This window comes from Panthera onca, chromosome B2 (genome assembly GCF_046562875.1).
Source record: "Panthera onca isolate mPanOnc1 chromosome B2, mPanOnc1 haplotype 2, whole genome shotgun sequence".
NCBI lineage: Eukaryota > Metazoa > Chordata > Mammalia > Carnivora > Felidae > Panthera > Panthera onca.
Window position 1 is genome coordinate 18563072 of NC_138343.1, and position 19047 is coordinate 18582118.

At 40.1% G+C, this 19047-nt stretch overlaps 1 long non-coding RNA gene across 1 annotated transcript; it reads left to right on the forward strand.

Moving 5' to 3' along the window:
* Window positions 1-4520: 4520 nt before the first annotated feature.
* LOC144616259 (uncharacterized) lies at window positions 4521-11267 on the forward strand. Its single transcript, XR_013555392.1, has 3 exons — window positions 4521-4604; window positions 10681-10747; window positions 11046-11267. It is a non-coding gene; the product is annotated as an uncharacterized LOC144616259 (long non-coding RNA).
* The last annotated feature ends 7780 nt before the right edge of the window (window positions 11268-19047 follow it).

Sequence of the window (19047 nt, forward strand, 5' to 3'; positions counted from 1 at the left end):
GCGCCAGACCAAGAAATATAAATGAGTGAAATGTGCTGGGTCTGTGTTCACTCTCATTTGCCCTGATGCTTGTGGCCCTACTTTTTTGATAGTAGCAGGGATACAGAGAAATATTTCTTTATAAGAAAAACAGCAGGGCGAGCAGAATGATAGGCAGGTAGTTTGTCTCTTTCTGCCCGAGCACTGGCAGAATTTATTTGACCTGCACAGATTAAAAAAAAAAAAATCTTTTTAATATTTATTTATTTTTGAGACAGAGAGAGACAGAGCATGAGTGGGGGAAGAGCAGAGAGAGGGGGAGACACAGAATCTGAAGCAGGCTCCAGGCTCTGAGCCATCAGCACAGAGCCTGATGTAGGGCTTGAGCCCACAAGCTGTGAGATCATGACCTGAGCTGAAGTTGGACGCTCAACCAACTGAGCCACCCAGGCGCCCCAATGACCTGCATATATTTTTTAGATAATTTTTTTAAATGTTTATTTGTTAGAGAGAGAGAGAAAGAGAGACAGAGTATGAGCAGGGGAGGGGCAGAGAGAGAGGGAGACAAGGAACCCGAAAGAGGCTCCGGACTCCGAGCTGTCAGCACAGAGCTCGATGCGGGGCTCGAACTCACGAACTGTGAGATCAAGACCTGAACCAAAGTCAGATGCTTAACTGACTGAGTCACCCAGGTGCCCCCACAGATTTTTGTTTTTAACTGAGACATGTATTGTGACAATTCCCGGACATGCCCATTGTCTTTTTAAAAATTAGTTAACTATTATTATTTTTTGTTTTTTTGAAAGAGAGTGTGAGCAGGGGAGAGGGACACAGGGAGAGAGAGAGAGAGAGAGAGAGAGAGAGAGAGAATCTCAAGCAGGTTCCATGCTCAGTGAGGAGCCTCATGCAGGACTCACTGCCCCGACCCTGGGATCGTGACCTGAGCCGAAATCGAGAGCGGGACACTTAACTGACTGAGCCACCCAGGTGCCCGTAGGAACATGCCTATCGTTTTAATGCCACCCATTCAAGTTACCTGTGTGTCCAGAGATCATTTCATCGGACATTAAATATTTCTCGAGCATGCACTACTTGCCAGGCTCTGTTCTAGGTTCTGAGGATGTAACAATGAATTAAATAAGTTCTGACCCTACGGAACTTACATTTTGGTTTGTGGGTTGCAATAGGGAGAACGTGGACTGTAGACCAGGAGAGCACTGCCTAGAGAGCATGCTTCCACGGCTCACCATGGACATTGACCCTCGCTTGCCAAATTTTTTAATTTTCCAAGAGAAGCCAGGAGTCAGATTTTTACGGCAGTTTTCTTATTTTTAAATAGAGGCTCAATATGTTTTAAATCACTGTGGAGGTCAAACCAGACACTTTTGCAGACAGAATCTCGCTTGCGACCTCTGTCTAACACCATCTTTGCCCTTGCTGGTCTGCTTGAGAAGAAAAATGCAGTGGAATGACAGCTGTAGCCATGTTAATTCCCTTCTCTGGAAGCAATGAACCAGTTGTCAGAGATTTGGCAATTCCAGGATTTAATCTGCAATACAAGGTCAACAATTTCAGGGAAAGCCATTTTAAAATCCGCACTTAAACAAACGAACAACAACAACAAAAAACACCAGTGACTATCCAAATTAGCAGGTGGTTATTAACCTAGGCTCAACAGAAGGTGGCCAACAGGTTCCTTATAGGCAGGTGATAGTGCAGTTATAAACCTGCTTGCAAGTTTGAGACTGGCTTTTAAATCGATGGCCACGGTCGTTCACTTGGGTTGCAACTGACATGCTACACCGTGGTCCAGATTTGTAGTCACAGTGAGAAGTTTGTAATGGCGTCCATTAGTTCATTAAATCCAACGCCCCTGAAAGGCCTAAACCAAGGTTTTTGGGAAATGCCTAGTATTTATAACTGTTATTTATTCTCCTTTCCTCTTAAGAAGGAAGCTGTTTTGGGCTGTTCCTGAAAATGTAGATATACAGACAGTTCAGCAAATACATCAGTTCTTTGATTGCCTCCATTTTTTGCCACTTACACGAGTGATCAATTTTTTAGAGGGTGTGGTGGCGACTCAGGAATTACTAACTTGTTGAAATGATCATTTGCTGACAGATTCTCCTCGCTGTTCCACGAACTTATTCTCACTTTCGTTTACCATTCTGTGCTCATAGTGTTTTTCCCACTCTCTTTTTCTGTTTAACTCCTAATCCTGCCTGTTCCTCAGACTCCGTTATTGCTGCCTGAGCATCTTTCTCACTGATTCAGCATCTGGGGCCCCTAGAACTTGCCTCACGCCTAGTTCTTCATTCACCAGCCCCCCCGCCCCGCCTTTGCCACAGCACTTAGGAACCGACCTTTGCACAATTCCTTCCCATCTTGGAGGCCTGCGAGTTAAATTCTTAGAAATTGCACTGGGAACATGCATTTGTGTGTGAGTATTTAGACTAGCAAAGACACCTTGCCCACATCATTGTTATGTCCTACAGCCTGGTCACATGTTCACTGATAGGTCTCTGGTGCGGGGCGGGGGGGGGGGTATGGGGGTGGGAAGGGGGTGACGATTGTTCTTCAATGCCTCTATTCTGCAGGTTGTAAGGGATCTGACCCAGTTGTGAGGGATCTGACTCCCACATTCCAGCTCGTGGATACACAGAGACTGAGACTCTTTATTGCAAATCATGCTTGATCTAAGCTCCCAGAGATTCCCAAGCAGAGAGGAATGCCAGGCCACACCCTTTTCTCATGAGACAGGGGAATATACAGTTTTACTTCTCCAGAGAGAGCTGCTTTTTACATGACACACGACTTGGTCCTATCAAACCACTTTCCAGGTTTAATGTCATAATTTTACATGAGACAATGTAAAGATTCTGACCTCGTTTCATGATGTTACTGACTCGTACTGTATTCTATCACATTCTAAGTATCTGTGCATAGAGATGTCTAAAATGCAGCCTGCTGTGAAGGGAGAGAACTGGTTTGCCTTACTTGAAAGTTTCCTGAGCACTATCTTGACGTGAGTAGAGGCACCTTGTGTTTTTTTGGCTCGTACAGTTTGGATTGTATGCCTGCAAGATACATTTATGATGACAATAACATGAGACAATTTACAAATCATAGGCATCTTAAAGACAAATCTTAACCCTTAGAATAACAGTGCTACTCCACATATGTTCTCGGAAATACGTGCTTTTGAATACATTGCGGTCCCTGTGCGGTGGCAAAAATAAGCAAATCAAACTCCAACTTCTGCTATTTGGCTAAAATTTCCTCATTTTGATGCGGACTCTTTTCCTTTAAAAACTTTTATACGCACTTCCCTCATTTTAGGACGTAGACAATATAATCTTTGAATCTTTTATGTTACTCAGACATAAACGAGTACGTTTTACAATTAACACTGGAAGGACTGAAATCTTTCATTTTTCAACATTGTTAGCCATGGAAGAGCTCATACGCACATTGTGAAGTGACTTTTTAAAACTACGATTGAGAGCTCTCCAAATTAAAAAAAAAACAAAATGTGTCCCCTGTATCATTCATACATGATGTACTTTGTTTTACTGCCAAATACTGATAACCATTTTGAAAGGGCAAATTCCAAGTTTAAAAGGCTCTTTCGGCGAATGCTTATGATAATCTAATAAATGTTGGGACTACATTGCTTGTTAAAAAAATTCTCACTTATTATTATTTCCATGTATTTTTATAATCATCTGGTCCCAGACTGTGTTCTCGGGCAGTATTTTTCTCAACTGACACAATATCCAATGTAATCTCTGGCAGATTAAACCTGATAATTTATCCCACACTGCCTTTCACGAAAATTTGCGTACCCATCTTTGGTGGATGAAGTTCTCAGAATTTAATCTGCTTGGTCCTTAAGTGCACATACTTATCATGGACTTTATCAGACGTTATCTATTTATGACAGTTGCGACCCTGGATCCTGTTTTTTAAAGAGATAACGTAGTACAGCTAACGAAAGCCTCAACAGCACATTTTTAGCATAATTTCAGGGCAGTCTGAGTTAGTCACCTCTTGGCATACAACAGGAAGGTTGGACCGTCTTAATCAAGTCTGAATTTTTCCCACGCATTACCTTCGTAAACCGTTTCGTGAATATTCACTGACTCTCAGTTTAGTAGAAGTCTGGAACAACAATAAAAACAGGACCCCAAATCAAAATCTGTTGGCTCGACACGGAGTGTTTAAGGGACCATTAAGTAACATCCTAGCTCTCCAGCCCCAAATTGCTTCATATCCCTCCTGGTCAGACCAATTTATTTTACCTAAAAAAAAATATTTTTTCTTTTTAATGTTTACTTATTTTCGAGAGAGAGAGTGAGACAGAGTGTGAGGGGGGGAGGGCCAGAGAGAGGGAGACACAGAATCGGAAGCAGGCTCCAGGCTCCGAGCCGTCAGCTCAGAGCCCGACGCGGGGCTCGGTCTCACGGACCGCGAGATCGTGACCTGAGCTGAAGTCGGACGCCCAACTGACTGAGCCACCCAGGCGCCCCTATTCTACTTTTTAAATATTATTTGTCTTTTTTAGGGGCACTTGATTTAAATCTGTGCATCGCCAAGGGCAAGGGGCCGAGAACATGGATAGAGAGGTAAGATGGCTATAACCGTAGTTCCCTCTTCTGATTTTTTCCTTTAAAAGCAGCCTTTCAAGCTTTATTTTTCATAATATCATCCATGGACTTGAAAAGTACAGGAGGAGTGAGCAGAAATTTAGCCTCCTTGGTAGCACTCACGAGTAAAGAGGATGATTAACGAAGTGTAGCAGACAATGTAATAGCAAAAGAGAGTCTACGGAAGTCAAACAAAAGTGCCTTCAGAATTTCCAGGGATTCCCATGATCCATAATAGGACCTCACTGAGCCCGTCCACTGTTTCTATTTTTGATTAGATTTATAAACACAGCAGCACATATTTTCATGTGGCTTATCGCCCAGGGGCAGAATTAGGTTGACTGCCCTGAAAATGTGAGGCTTGTGAGTTTGGGGCAAGGGCTAGAGCGAAATAAGTAGCGTAATTGTTTTTGTGGCGAGACCGTGGGACCTCCTCTGTTCTGAATTACACATGGCTCAACCCTTTGACCTGACCAGACTCGGCCATGGCTGACAGGACTCCTAAAGTCGCATGAGAGGGTCCATCGCTGACGAGCTGGGACGTTATCTGTCAGGAAAGATGTGGGCCAGCAGCCACAGTAAACTATAGAAGTTACGAGTGAGACAATATTTGTGACCACCTTGGCTTCATTAAGCTTGTCGCCGTAGCAGTTAGCACTGTAACAGAAGGTGCCAATGTGAGGGATTTCTGGAATCTAAATGTCACACAAATATATCTATCTATCTATCTATCTATACACACACATATTATATATATATATAATGTATATATATATATATATACAATGTGTATATATATATATATAATGTATATATATATATACAATGTATATATATATATATATAATGTATATATATATATAATGTATATATATATATATATATATAATGTATATATATATATCCTGTTATTCTGTTTCAATATATTTTCAATATATATTCTATATATATATATATATATATATGTGTCTGTGTGTGTGGATATATATATATATATATAGTTTATATATATTCAGCATATTACATTGTTCTCATATATATTCAGTATATATTCTGTGTATGTGTATATATGTGCATGTATATATTTAATTTATACATATATAGATTTTACTAAATTTTGGACAGTCTTCAAGGATATTTTGGAAAATTATCTGAACATTATTATTATGATTTAAAAAAAAATATCCACAAGGTTTGGGAATATGTCAGAAGCCTTACTTCAAGTTCTTTCACTTAATTTACATTCTTTAAAAATAGATGGTGGCTCACTGATATAACTCCTCAGAGCTAAGGGGGCTGCAGAGGACTTCCAGAAAAGGTTGGAGAGAATCATGGGCTGGCACTTTTGCATTTGTGGAGAATGTGCTCTGTGATTTGCATGATGATATCACATATACATCTATCTAGGTATGATTTGAAACTCAGTCATTTGAATTTTTATTTTCCATCCAGTCAATTAAAAGTTCAAAGATAATACAAGCAGAGAGCGTTGGTTCACTTTCAGACACTCAGTATTATTTCCCAAACCAGTCCTTCTCCTGTAACATCCCCTAATTTTTTTTATCAACTTTTTTTTTTCATGGCCAATTTTATAAATTAAGGGTCTCTCTAGGTATTTTGTGCTTACAACAATTTGGAAATAACCTAGCGTTTAAAGTTTTTCTCTCTCATCTGAGACAATTGAATGCTGATTTAATTCTTAGTTACATGACATTTAAATTTTCCTTTAAAGAATACACAACTTCACTGCATTTTTTCTGAGTTGCATTTTTTTTTACTCTAGGAATTCTAAAACATGAGAATATGGTGGTCCCTATCAAATTATTTAGAAAAGGGGAGAAAGCCCACTAAAATATCCTCTAGGTCCCCCAACAAAATTGCATTCAGCCTTACCCAGTCTTGTTCTCATTAGCAATGAAGAGTTTGCTCTCTATATAATCCAACATGGAATGTTCAGAGCAGACAGGTGCAAATTGCAAGCTGTTTCACTTTGGCTGTTATCCCTTAAATAGACAAAGTAATAGACCGGGAGAACAAAAAGGGTTCCAGCTCAAGCTGCATAAATGAAAGTCTTAACAGGGACCGACCAGCTGGCTAGGAGAACTCAGTGTAGTGAATACTAAATGTTACCTTTATGCCACTTGCCCAGGAAAATGGCTTCAATGACAGCCCCTGCTTTTTATGATTGAGATGCCATTCCTTCAAGACAGTCTTTTGCTTTATTGTAAAGGCAACAATGTGGCCCAAGTGGATGAGAACAGAAGCCAACATACCTGTTCCTGTTTACCATCGTTACACTCCTCCCAGCAATTCAGGCATGATTAGGTTCCTGGAGGTGGACCAGATCGACAGTATTTCTATCCATGTCTATTTTTTTTTTTTTTTTTTTGGTTTTGTTTTCTGGCTGATCCAAGCAAAGCCCCACAGCAGTGAAACAACTAAAACAATCTCCACCACTCCCTCCTCCCCAACAAGATGAATCTGCTGAGCTAGTCTGCTGGAAAACACAAAACAAAACAAAACAAAACAACAACAACAATGAAAAAACACAGTTGTTCATGTCAGGAACACCTAAATTAATTTCATGGAAGAGACGTGCCCTGCCAGAATGTGTAGGAATCTAAGGCATGTTTCTGAAAGGAGGCCCTGACTCTGTCATTCCTAAGTGGCCTCACATTGTGACTTGCCGGTCGTGCTCTGGAACCGCTGTCCAGAAGATGGAACTGTTTGGTGCGCGCAGAGGCCCCTGGCGAGGTCTGACTGTGAGGTCTCCCCGCGCACGCGAGGGGAGGCCGACAACCCCCAGCCGGCCTTGTTTACAGCCGGACAGAGGAAAACAGCTAGACACAAATGAGGGCTGACGGTTTCATCACGCACGATCGGTTGATCCCAGATGCAATCTGACTGCCCTGAACCGAGCGATGATCTGTGCAGTATGCAGTATTCACTTTCTTGCTGGTCTGTGCCCACCAGGCTGGCCGCGCCCCTCGGCCATGGCTTGGACTGCAAGCCGAGCTGAGCGCTGCGCTGGGGGGGACCCCATTCCTCCCGACGACAATCACATTCTTTTAAAAACTTCCTACGTTTGGCTCGCCACTGGTTATAAATGAGTTTGTTGTTGTTCGTGTTCTCGACTCTGTCGCGGTATTATTACAATTATTATTTTTTCAAGTTGACCATGTTGCATGAAAAGGCATTTGTTGTTTTTTTGGACGAAGAGGATGTGTATTGTCCAAAACAATGTCAGGTCTTACCAATTCCAGGCAGATTTTTTTTTTTTCCTTCTTTTTTTCTTTTCCCCTCTGTTCAAATCACAGAGTATTTCTTGCTTTCTTCCACAGTACGTATTCCATATTTAGGGGGATAACCTTAACAAAAAATGTTTGAAAGACCGGATTCAGCACTATTTAAGCACACACGCAAAATAAACGTGTTCCCAGAAACTGCTTGCTTTGATTTGATGTAGAGTTAGGTTATAGCAATGAAATAGCAACATAAAGGGCGGAAAAAAAAAAGACATCAGGCCTGTCTGTGTTGGTTTGGTCAAGATTTCTAAACATTCTGCTTTTCTTCATGACTAAGTAGGTATCAGTGAGAAGCAGGAAGGTACTGATGATCAAATTTTGTTTCTCGATTTAATTTTTGAAATGCCATATACATATTTAATAGGTTGATGTGAGCTTATTAAAAATAATAAAAAGTTCCATAAATAAGCTAACTTAACCAGTGGCAAAGAATGAAGGCATTAATGTGAAATAGAAGCAAAGGATTTGTTTGCAGGAGCTGAGGAGAGAAAATCTCATCAGGAAGGAGGGCATCTGAATCGAGGTGGGGTAGTTGAAGGTGCAATTTACCCCCTTTAAAGGTGTCCATGTGTAGAGAGGAACGCGGAAAGGAATTGGCCAAGGAGAGCACTGGGAAATCACTGCCCGTTTCCTCTCGAACATGTGTTAGTAGTAAAGAGGTCACAAAATACAATCCCTCACTTGCTAATCCCCTCCAAGAATTTATCTCTGGTGTGTACAATCAGACTTGGCCTTCCTTTTAAATATGTGAACTCGTGAAAAAAAATATCTTTGAGACCTTTTTAAACATTCGAGAGAAAGCACATCATTTCATTTGAAGCCCTTAGTAAGGAAATGAGGTCTATTAATAGGCCACATCCATCTACTTAAAAGCGTGTTTAACTGGATCTGAAAGGAGTTGAAGTCGCAGGGTTACTGAACCACGTCAAGAAGACTCCTATCTGCTGCCACTTTAGATGGAGGCTGTGAAAAAAAAATCGTACTTCACCCCCTGTCTTCCTAAATGTGGGAACAGTCTTGCAGTTCTGAACTACTGTTTGTAAAAGTTTACCGAGTTTTTAGTGCCTTTCGTCTTCTGCGTTTAATTTAAAAGTTGAGAAGGGATGTAAATTAGTGAAATGTATTGTCTCTTGTGATTCAGATGTCTCTTGTACATTTTCATACTCGACCCTAATACTACACATCTTAGGATTTCTATCAGGTTGTGATGCTATTTTTATCTTTTAAATAGAGCAATTGCACAGAATACATCACGCTACTTTGACAGCGGATGTTAAAAAGAAATATCAGAATTCCTGAAAGCAAGAAAAAAGTCTTTACAATTATTGGACTTTTCTCTAAATAAGAGTTATTATGCATTTCCTTTAAAAGAAAATCTCGAAATACTAGAAATTTTTTTTTTGGTGGGGGGGATTGTGATTTTTCCTCCTGCGGGGCTCTCTTCACCACCTTTTTAGAAAAAAGATCTCTGGAGTACATGTTTTTCCTTGATTTCGTTTACAGTCGCATTAAATACATTTTGTTTTAAACCTATCGCACACTATTTGCCTTATGTTTCAAAGAGGAGATTCTCAGAAAAACAGGTCCTGCATTTGGGTTGGCTATGTGGACTATCTGCTCCTAAATCTTTAACATGCTTTTATGATACCAGGCTATTTATGCAACCTGTTGTATTACGATTTAATTGCTTTATGATATTTATAAGAATAAGGAAAGAGGTTTTTAAAAAGAAGTCAGGTTTTTTCTAAACACTGTAACGCAAAATGGCAATGTTAGAAGCTCCAGGAGATCTGGTAAAAGCAATGACACAGGGCTGTAAAATGGACACGACATTTTGTTATTCTGAATCCAGTCATCAGAAACTTGATTTAATGCGTTGTCTGATACACCACCTTTACATGTAACCGTGGCTTGCTCATTTCTACGTGCTTTATCTTTCTGGCTCTTTGGCTTAGGCTAACCTAAATTTTATAATTTAATCTGAAACTTGAGCATTTCCACCATGGATATTTTTAAAATTTAGTCTGACAGTTATCAAGGATTCATTTGGAACTTGTAGGAGTCTGAGGACTCTAATAATATTTCTGGCTATTCATTTTCATTTTTGAACATTTATTATGCATTCTCATATTAATGGCTTTCCCAGTCACGTAATGAATTCTGGTTTTCAGTGAGGTGGCATTTTATGAAATTTGTGTAAGTCCCAGGAGACTATGAAACTCTTGGCATTTCACATCATTTTGACTTTTGCTGAAATTTTGGATCAGATTTATCCCTGGTTAGATTTCAAGAAGGAATTAATTCACACGCTGGAACTTAGCGGTTTAAAACAAATATGGACACAAACAAGCACCAACGCTGAGCACGTTTTCTATAAGATCATTCTATCTCGCCGAAATGAAATGGCATCATAGCACTGTCCGAATTCCTGTCAATCCTGCAGTGCAAGCTTCTCTGTGCAAATTGGCTAGTGTCCTTAATTTGTTGAGGGCCCTTTGCATTAATTAAAAATGATAAAAATAAAGTATTTGAACGTGACCTTCATTTGGCATTTGTATTAACTTTTCTTATCCTCTTTTATTTAATTCTTCCACTTCTGTTGTTCAATTAGTGTTTGACCCCTTTAGGAGAGATGTAAATTAAATGACATTTCAATGCCATCCCATATTTAAAATCCTGTGTTAGTTGTGGATCATAAATGATGATCTTCATTCTTTAGCTAATTTATTCATTTAACAATTTCCCTCCAGAAGTTTCGGCAGAAGGCTCTGAAGCAAACTAAGCAGAAGAAATCCAAGTCGGCTGAATTTCTGATGGGTGAGCCTTGCTTGATGAGTTATTGCTCATAATTTGTGTAAGGATTAATTAACTAATTACAGACAAATGGCTGTGGGCGAAATTTTGCTCTTGCTTGTCAGGGTGCAATTTGTAATTATTTTAATCATTTATTCTTTTTTTTTTTAAGAGTTAATTTTAACCTAATTCTGTTTTGGTGACATTTGAGGATGATACACTTGAGTCTTTCCGCACAAGAATTACTGGGAGGAATTTTCTGCTTGTCATTGGAATACATTTTGCTTTAGAATGATCTTCTGACCTCCTTGTTTTGCTCTAGTTAAAGAAGATAGAGAGGCTACGGAAGGCATTGGGAACCCAGCTTTTAACGTGAGCAGCCCGGATCTCTTAGCACATCAGACTTCAGACAGGAAAGTTATTAGACGTGACACGCTGGATCGTACCCTTGTAGCTCACCAACAAAAATTCAGGCTGCTGGCCTCTGCTGAACCAAAAGGTGTGACTTCAGTCCTGATTATCTTCATACTCGCTGACAGTTGCCGTGCTTCTGATCTAACCTGGGCATCCTGGAGCCGGCATCAGGCATTCCATCCCGGCGTGTCTGCACAGGCTTCCTGAGAGGCTCTGGATGCCACGCGGAGGGCACACGTAGGATCTGTTTTGCCATTGGTATGCAGGCCATAATCTCATATGTGAAGGTTGCTGAGCAGTGAATCCAGTCCTGTCTCGGGGTGCTGAGATGGAACGGGTTCAATCTCAGGACATCACACTCTGGGGCAGATAGGGGATGAAATGCTGACACTCCCATTTATAGGATGCCATTGTGCCAGTGTGTTCGTAAACGATGCGGGCCTCTCACTCTGGGGCCTTAAGACCTCAATGGCCCCTTCCTTTGGAAAAGGACGGTTTCTCTATAGGTTGAGACATCTGTGCTAGGAGCTTCACTTAACATCTGCTAAATGCAGAAAGCATGCCTTAGTAGTTACGATTTATCTGCAGGAATCCACATTCACCCACAGTTTCCTCCGTTTTCTGGCATAGGGCTATTTCCAATAGTTAACTATTTAAAAGATTCTGCCCAAGCAAGGGGAATGCGTACATACTTAGCATCGGGCTGATACAAGATGGCGGACTCCTAGAGAGAGAGAGAGAGAGACAGCTCTTCTTCTAAGCTTGGGCGTCTTTGCTGCCAAGAGGGAAAGATTGTTTATTCTGTACCTATCGAGAAGGAAGTCATTAAAACTTGCTGTCTTTGCTCTCGTCTTCATCCATCGAACAGGACAAAAGACATCAGAATTGAATGACCAGATAGCTTTTTGAAAGGGAGCTGTCTGAAGTAATGAAGCATGAGCTGGCACAGATGTGTTTCTCTGCTGGTCCCACTTAGCAGCCTCATCGTGATTTCCACCTGTACAGAGCAGGCAATCCAGATCCCCATGGGTTAGCACGGTGTACAGAGCATTTATTGTACCAATTTTGATTCCTAAGGCTCGGGGGAAATTCTCCCGGCCTCTAGATTTCTGCATTCTACGTCGTATCATGTGTGTTCTAATCAGTGAATTTGGCTTGGCTTATTCTCCTTGCATGTGTCTGTGTGCATTTCTCTGGAAGTCTGTAAAAAGTGGCTAGATGTAGGGCTATCGCTTATGAAAATAAAAGCCTCCGTTTGCAAGTGCTTAGTATCAGTTAGTCACTATGCTAAGCATTTTCTGTGCACTCTCTTCTCTCATTTTGTACTTCCTTGGGCATATTAGGATACATATCAGTTAATGCAATAGAAGCCTCAATAACAGAGGCTTAGACTGGCTCTAGTACCTTCTGTTTCATTGCTTTGGATTCCTTAAGCTTGTTCCCATCTGCATGATCCAACATGATTTGATATCAGCTCCGTGTTCCAAGCTCTGGGAAGGAAGCTGAAGGTCACAGACCCAGAATTACATGTATTGTTTCTGTTTATAACCCTCTTGCTGGAAACCGGTCACCTGACAAGTCTAGTCACAGAGACCGGAAAATGTTGTTACCTGGGAGTCAAGTTTCCAGCTGCAATTGGGGGGTTCGTGAATGTATATTGTATCCAACCGGTAGAGTCTACGTCCAGTGTATTTTATTACTCTCCTCATTTTATAGACGAGGAAATCTAGGTTTTAACTTGACTGAAGTAAGAAAGAGAATAAATGGTGGAATAAGGGATTTAAGCCAAGTCTTGTTTGACTCCGTGATCTCCACATCTCACCCCACTGCCATATACCTTCCCTCTTTTTTTTTTTTTATGGACATGCCACAGGGCATTGTGCAGGAAGATCAAGACAACATCTTGAGAGGTTGCTGACATATTCAGAAGGGAGACTCTAGAGTTGGGTCAGACATTCAAGATCAGCGACCTCCCAAGCTGGCAAAGAACATTCTGGCAGAGCGACAGATGTTCAGCAGCATGAAGGAGACTTAGGGACCCATGGCATTCGTCTGGCTTCTTCTTGTTCAACCCCGGACTCTGAAGGAAAACTTCTGGTACCTTCAGTGCAAAGATTTTTTTTTAGGTCTTTGGTTCCTGTGGTGGGAAATTAGTCTTTCTTATGGAGCTAGGGTGTTTCACCGCAAGAGAGAGGTGTGTCCTTTAGCACAAATGAAGGCTGGAGCAGGCTTTTGTTTTGTTTTGTTTTGTTTTACAAATTTATATTCAACAGAGGTGTTCAGGTGTTTTCAGTAGGAATTCTTATTCTCCGTGATCCCAGAAGACTAGAAGCCTACGTGGAAACCTTGAATTTTAAGTTTTTTGATGAATATTCAGAGGTGGAGTACCAACTTGATGGCTTGGCTGTTAGAAGCTGAATAAAGCCAGTCATGGAGAATAATTACATTTATGGTACAGTAAGTGTTGGTGAGAGAGGATAGGATGAGGTCTATGAAAAGGATGACATTTGTGATAAGTGTTGGGGCGGAAGTAATTATGGGTAAGTGTTATAAAGTAGAAATATAATGCGAGCCACACACATAACCTTACATTTTCTAATAGTTCACATTAATGAAAAGAAACTAGTGAACTAATTTTAATAATACATTTTATTTAAAACAATAGCTACAAATATCTACAAATATTATTATTTCAAGTTATAATCAATATAAACATTTAAAGATACTTCACTTTTTGGGGGGGTATGAAGTCTTTGAAATCTGTGTGTGTTTTACATTGACAACAAATCCAACGTGGGCTAGCCTTATTTCAAGTACTCCATAGGTGTATATGGCTGGTGTCTCGTACTAAGCAATGTGATTGTAGCTAACTACTTCTGGAAGTTTAGCTGTGCAAATCTGCATGGTAGATTTTCAAGAACTCTTAGAGAGCTGTAACATCCCAACACCCCAAATGCCGCTTAACCAATATTGACCCACAATATAATATTCCCAACATGGTCTCAATTGTACTTGTTGTTTCTAATATCAGTTCTATGATATTAAAGAAGTCTGAACACAGAGGGTATTCCCGGACATAGGCTGAGTGAGGTCTGCGTGCCAGGAAATAGTAGCTTCTCCATGATTTTAAAGAAGGCCTATACCAAAGGCCAACTTCCTTGATGCTGGTTTTGTATGTAGGAGTTTCCACGAGAAGAGTATAATTGCTTAGGTAAACATATATTGCTTTATCACTTTTACATATGCCTAAAAATGGAATTTATGTTCCTCTGTTAGTGTTTATCAACCCTGGCTATATATGAGAATTATCTAGAAGTGAGAGACTCTTTGGCAGTCATAACCTTCAGGATGGTTGTTGGGTAGGTCTACATTCCAAGTTTTCTACAAAGCATTTTGATGGACAGCGTGGGTTGAGACCTGCCACTATGGGCCTCTTCCCATATCTGGGAGATAGAAGGTAGTAATTGTCATGAGTGACAGTTAGTTGGCCTGGTTCTGGAAGATGGAAGGAGAGAGAAAATTTTGTGACTCAAAGGTAGAGAGAGCAGAGTGGAAGGAACAAAAAGAAGAAACTTTAGATGGAAAATCCAGAAATGATTTATTATCATCCTGACACAATCAGCCAGACATTACATAGGTAAGGTTTATACCATCTGTCTTCTGGAACATGGTCAACATTTAGAAAAAAAATTATTTGCAGGGTGCCTGGGTGGCTCAGTCTGGTAAGCGTCTGACTCTGAGTTTTGGCTCAGATCATGATCTCACAGTTTCATGAGTTCAAGCTCTGTGTCAGGCTCTGCTCTGACAGCAGGGAGCCTGCTTGGGATCCTCTTTCTCCTTTCTCTCTGCCCCTCGCCTGCTCACGCTGTCTCTGGCTCTCTCAAAAATAAATAAATAAATCAATAATTTTAAAAATCAAAAAAAGAAAGAAACAAGTTATTTGCTACATCTCTATTCAAACCCACCCTGTTTGCCTGCCTTTGAGAGACCCTCCAAAAAAAGATTCAATTGCGAATGAAATGTACAATTTTACGGTCGGTGAATGAAGAAGAAATATGTGATTTTAGAAACTTGAGATATTATAGAACACAGTGTTTCTTGTTAATATTAAAAAAAGAAAATTTTATATGATCTACCCATGTGATTACTTAGGCAAGAGGGTGATTAGATATTTCCCCCACGGTATTATTACAATGAGCATAAATTATCATCCCATAAGTAAATATCAGTATATTTCCACCTTTTAGATGCTTAACAAAAAGGCATTAGTAAGAATTATGGGATTTTTTTTGGTCACATGTCCTCTGTTCCATCATGCCCAGAACTTGTGCTTTGTGTGTGTGGACTGCTTTTCCAATCCCAGCTCATCCTCTCTGCTCATTGCCAGCTATGCACTGATCTGATGATGATGAGCCCGTGGAAATTCAGAATTATAGTACTTGCAAAGGGGGCACCTGGGTGGCCCAGTTGGTTTAGTGTCCAACTCTTGATTTCAACTCAGGTCATGATCTCAGGTAGTGGGATCGAGCCCCACATTGGGCTCTGTGCTGACATTGTGGAGCCTGCTTGGGATTCTTTATCTCTCTCCCTCTCTGCCCCTTGACCACCCCCCTAAATAGTCATTGAAGAGTGAGAGTGGCAGAGAACCACTCAGTGTGTGTGTGTGTGTGTGTGTGTGTGTGTGTGTGTAGAATCCCAGTTTAGCTGATTCAAGTATGTTCAGTCTAGGACTCAGTGCATGTCTGAGGATTTGTGGTTTAAAGGAGCCCAAAATGAACATAGCTTTTAGTGACAAAACTGATACAGAAGTTTAGGTTTTCTGATAGGTCAGTGATTTGGTCAATATCTTAGCAGTTGGACAGAAATGCCATTTTTTAAAAACCTAGTTTCCTTTAAATATTGGGTGGAAATTTAAAAAATACTTTCTAGCCATCAGATTAAAGAGTTATACTCTATCAATGAAATTCCATATTAAATTCAAACGTTGCTAAGCTTTTCTTAGCTGCCATTTGGCCAGCTCATTTATTGCATTTCCATTTAAGAAAAAAGTAAGATGACTCCTAGGAAAGGGTTAATTCCAAGTAAGAGACAGTCAGGCACACAAGCTTAATGTCATGCCAACAGCTCAGGACCAGAGAGGAAGGGAAATTTTTTTTTTTTTATTTGACTTTATCTTTTATTTTTTAAAATTTACGTCCAAATTAGTTAGTATATAGTGAAGCAATGATTTCAGTAGATTCCTTAATGCCCCTTCCCCATTTAGCCCATCCCCCTTCCCACAACCCCTCCAGCAATCCTCAGTTTGTTCTCCATATTTATGAGTCTCTTTTGTTGTCCCCCTCCCTGTTTTTATATTATTTTTGTTTCCCTTCCCTTATGTTCATCTGTTTTGTCTCTTAAAGTCCTCATATGAGTAAATCATATGATTTTTGTCTTTCTCTGACTGACTAATTTCACTTAGCATAATACCCTCCAGTTCTATCCATGTAGTTGCAAATGGCAAGATTTCATTTTTTTTGATTGCTGAGTAATACTCCATTGTATATATAAACCACATCTTCTTTATCCATTCATCCATCTATGGATATTCGGGTTCTTTCCATACTTTGGCTATTGTTGATAGTGCTGCTATAAACATGGGGGTGCATGTGTCCCTTCAAAACAGCACACCTGTATCCCTTGGATAAATGCCTAGTCGTGCAATTGCTGGGTCCTAGGGTAGTTCTATTTTTAGTTTTTTGAGGAATCTCCATACTGTTTTCCAGAGTGGCTGCACCAGCTTGCATTCCCACCAACGATGCAAAAGAGATTCTCTTTCTCTGCACCCTCGCCAACATCTGTTGTTGCCTGAGTTGTTAATGTTGCCATTCCGGCAACTGTCTCATTGTGGTTTTGATTTGTGTGTCCCTGATGATGAGTGATGTTGAGCATTTTTTCATGTGTCAGTTGGCCATCTGGATGTCTTCTTTGGAGAAGTGTCTATTCATGTCTTTTGCCCATTTCTTCACTGGATTATTTGTTTTTTGGGTGTTGAGTTTGATAAGTTCTTTGTACATTTTGGATACTAACTCTTTATCTGATATGTCATTTGCAAATATCTTCTCCCATTCTGTCAGTTGCCTTTTAGTTTTGCTGATTGTTTCCTTCGCTGTGCCGAAGCTTTTTATTTTGATGAGGTCACAGTAGTTCATTTTTGCTTTCGTTTCCCTTGCCTCCAGAGACGTGTTGAGTAAGAAATTGCTGCGGGCAAGATCCAAGAGGTTTTTGCCTGCTTTCTCCTCGAGGATTTTGATGGCTTCCTGTCTTACATTGAGGTCTTTCATCTACTTTGAGTTTATTTTTGTGTATGGTGTAAGAAACTGGTCCAGGTTCATTCTTCTGCATGTCGCTGTCCAGTTTTCCCAGCACCACTTGCTGAAGAGACTGTCCTTATTCCATTGGATATCCTTTCCTGCTTTGTCAAAGGTTAGTTGCCCATACGTTTGTGGGTCCATTTCTGGGTTCTCTATTCTACATCATTGATCTGAGTGTCTGTTCTTCTGCCAGTACCATAATGTCTTGATGGTTACAGCTTTGTAGTGTAAGTCTGGGATTGTGACGCCTCCTGCTTTGGTTTTCTTTTTCAAGATTGCTTTGGCTATTTGGGGTCTTTTCTGGTTCCATACAAATTTTAGGATTATTTGTTCTAGCTCTGTGAAGAATGCTGGTGTTACTTTGATAGGGATCGTGTTGAATATGTAGATTGCTTTGGGTAGTATCAACATTTTAACAATATTTGTTCTTTCTATCCAGGAACATGGAATCTTTTTCCATTTCTTTGTGTCTTCTTCAATTTATTTCACCAGCTTTCTATAGTTTTCGGTGTATAGATTTTTCACCTCTTTGGTTAGATTTATTCCTAGGTGTTTTATGGTTTTTGGTGCAACTGTAAATGGGATCGATTCCTTGATTTCTCTTTCTGTCACTTCATTGTTGGTGTACAGGAATGCAACCAATTTCTGTGCATTGATTTTATATCCTGCAACTTTGCTGAATTCATGAATCAGTTCTAGCAGTTTTTTTGGTGGAATCTTTTGGGTTTTCCATACAGAGTATCATGTCATCTGTGAAGAGTGAAAGTTTGACCTTCTCCTGGCTGATTTGGATGTCTTTTATTTCTTTGTGTTGTCTGATTGCAGAGGCTAAGACTTCCAATACTATGTTGAATAACAGTGGTGAGAGTGGAAATCCCTGTCTTAGCGTTGGGTCGCTTGTATATGGCTTTTATCATCTCGAGGTATGATCCTTCTATCCCTACTTTCTTGAGGGTTTTTATCAAGAAAGGATGCTGTATTTTGTCAAATGTTTTCTCTGCATCTATTGAGAGGATCAGATGGTTCTTGTCCTTTCTTTTATTGATGTGATGAATCACGTTAACTGTTTTGCAGATATTGAATTAGCCCTGCATTCCAGGTATAAACCCCACTTGGTTGTGGTGAATAATTTTTAATGTATTGTTGGATCCGGTTGGCTAATATCTTGTTGAGGATTTTTGCATTCATGTTCATCAGGGAAATTGGTCTATAGTTTTCCTTTTTAGTGGGGTCTCTGTCTGGTTTTGGAATCAGGGTAATGCTGGCTTCATAGAAAGAGCTTGGAAGTTTTCCTTCCATTTCTATTTTTTGGAACAGTTTCAACTCTTCCTTAAATGTTTGGTAGAATTCCCCTGGAAATCCATCTGGCCCTGGACTCTTGTTTTTTGGCAGATTTTTGATTACTAATTCGATTTCCTTACTGGTTATGGGTCTGTTCAAATTTTCTATTTCTTCCTTTTTCAGTTTTGGTAGTGAATATGTTTCTATGAATTTGTCCATTTCTTCCAGACTGCCCATTTTGTTGGCATATAATTGCTCATAATATTCTCTTATTAT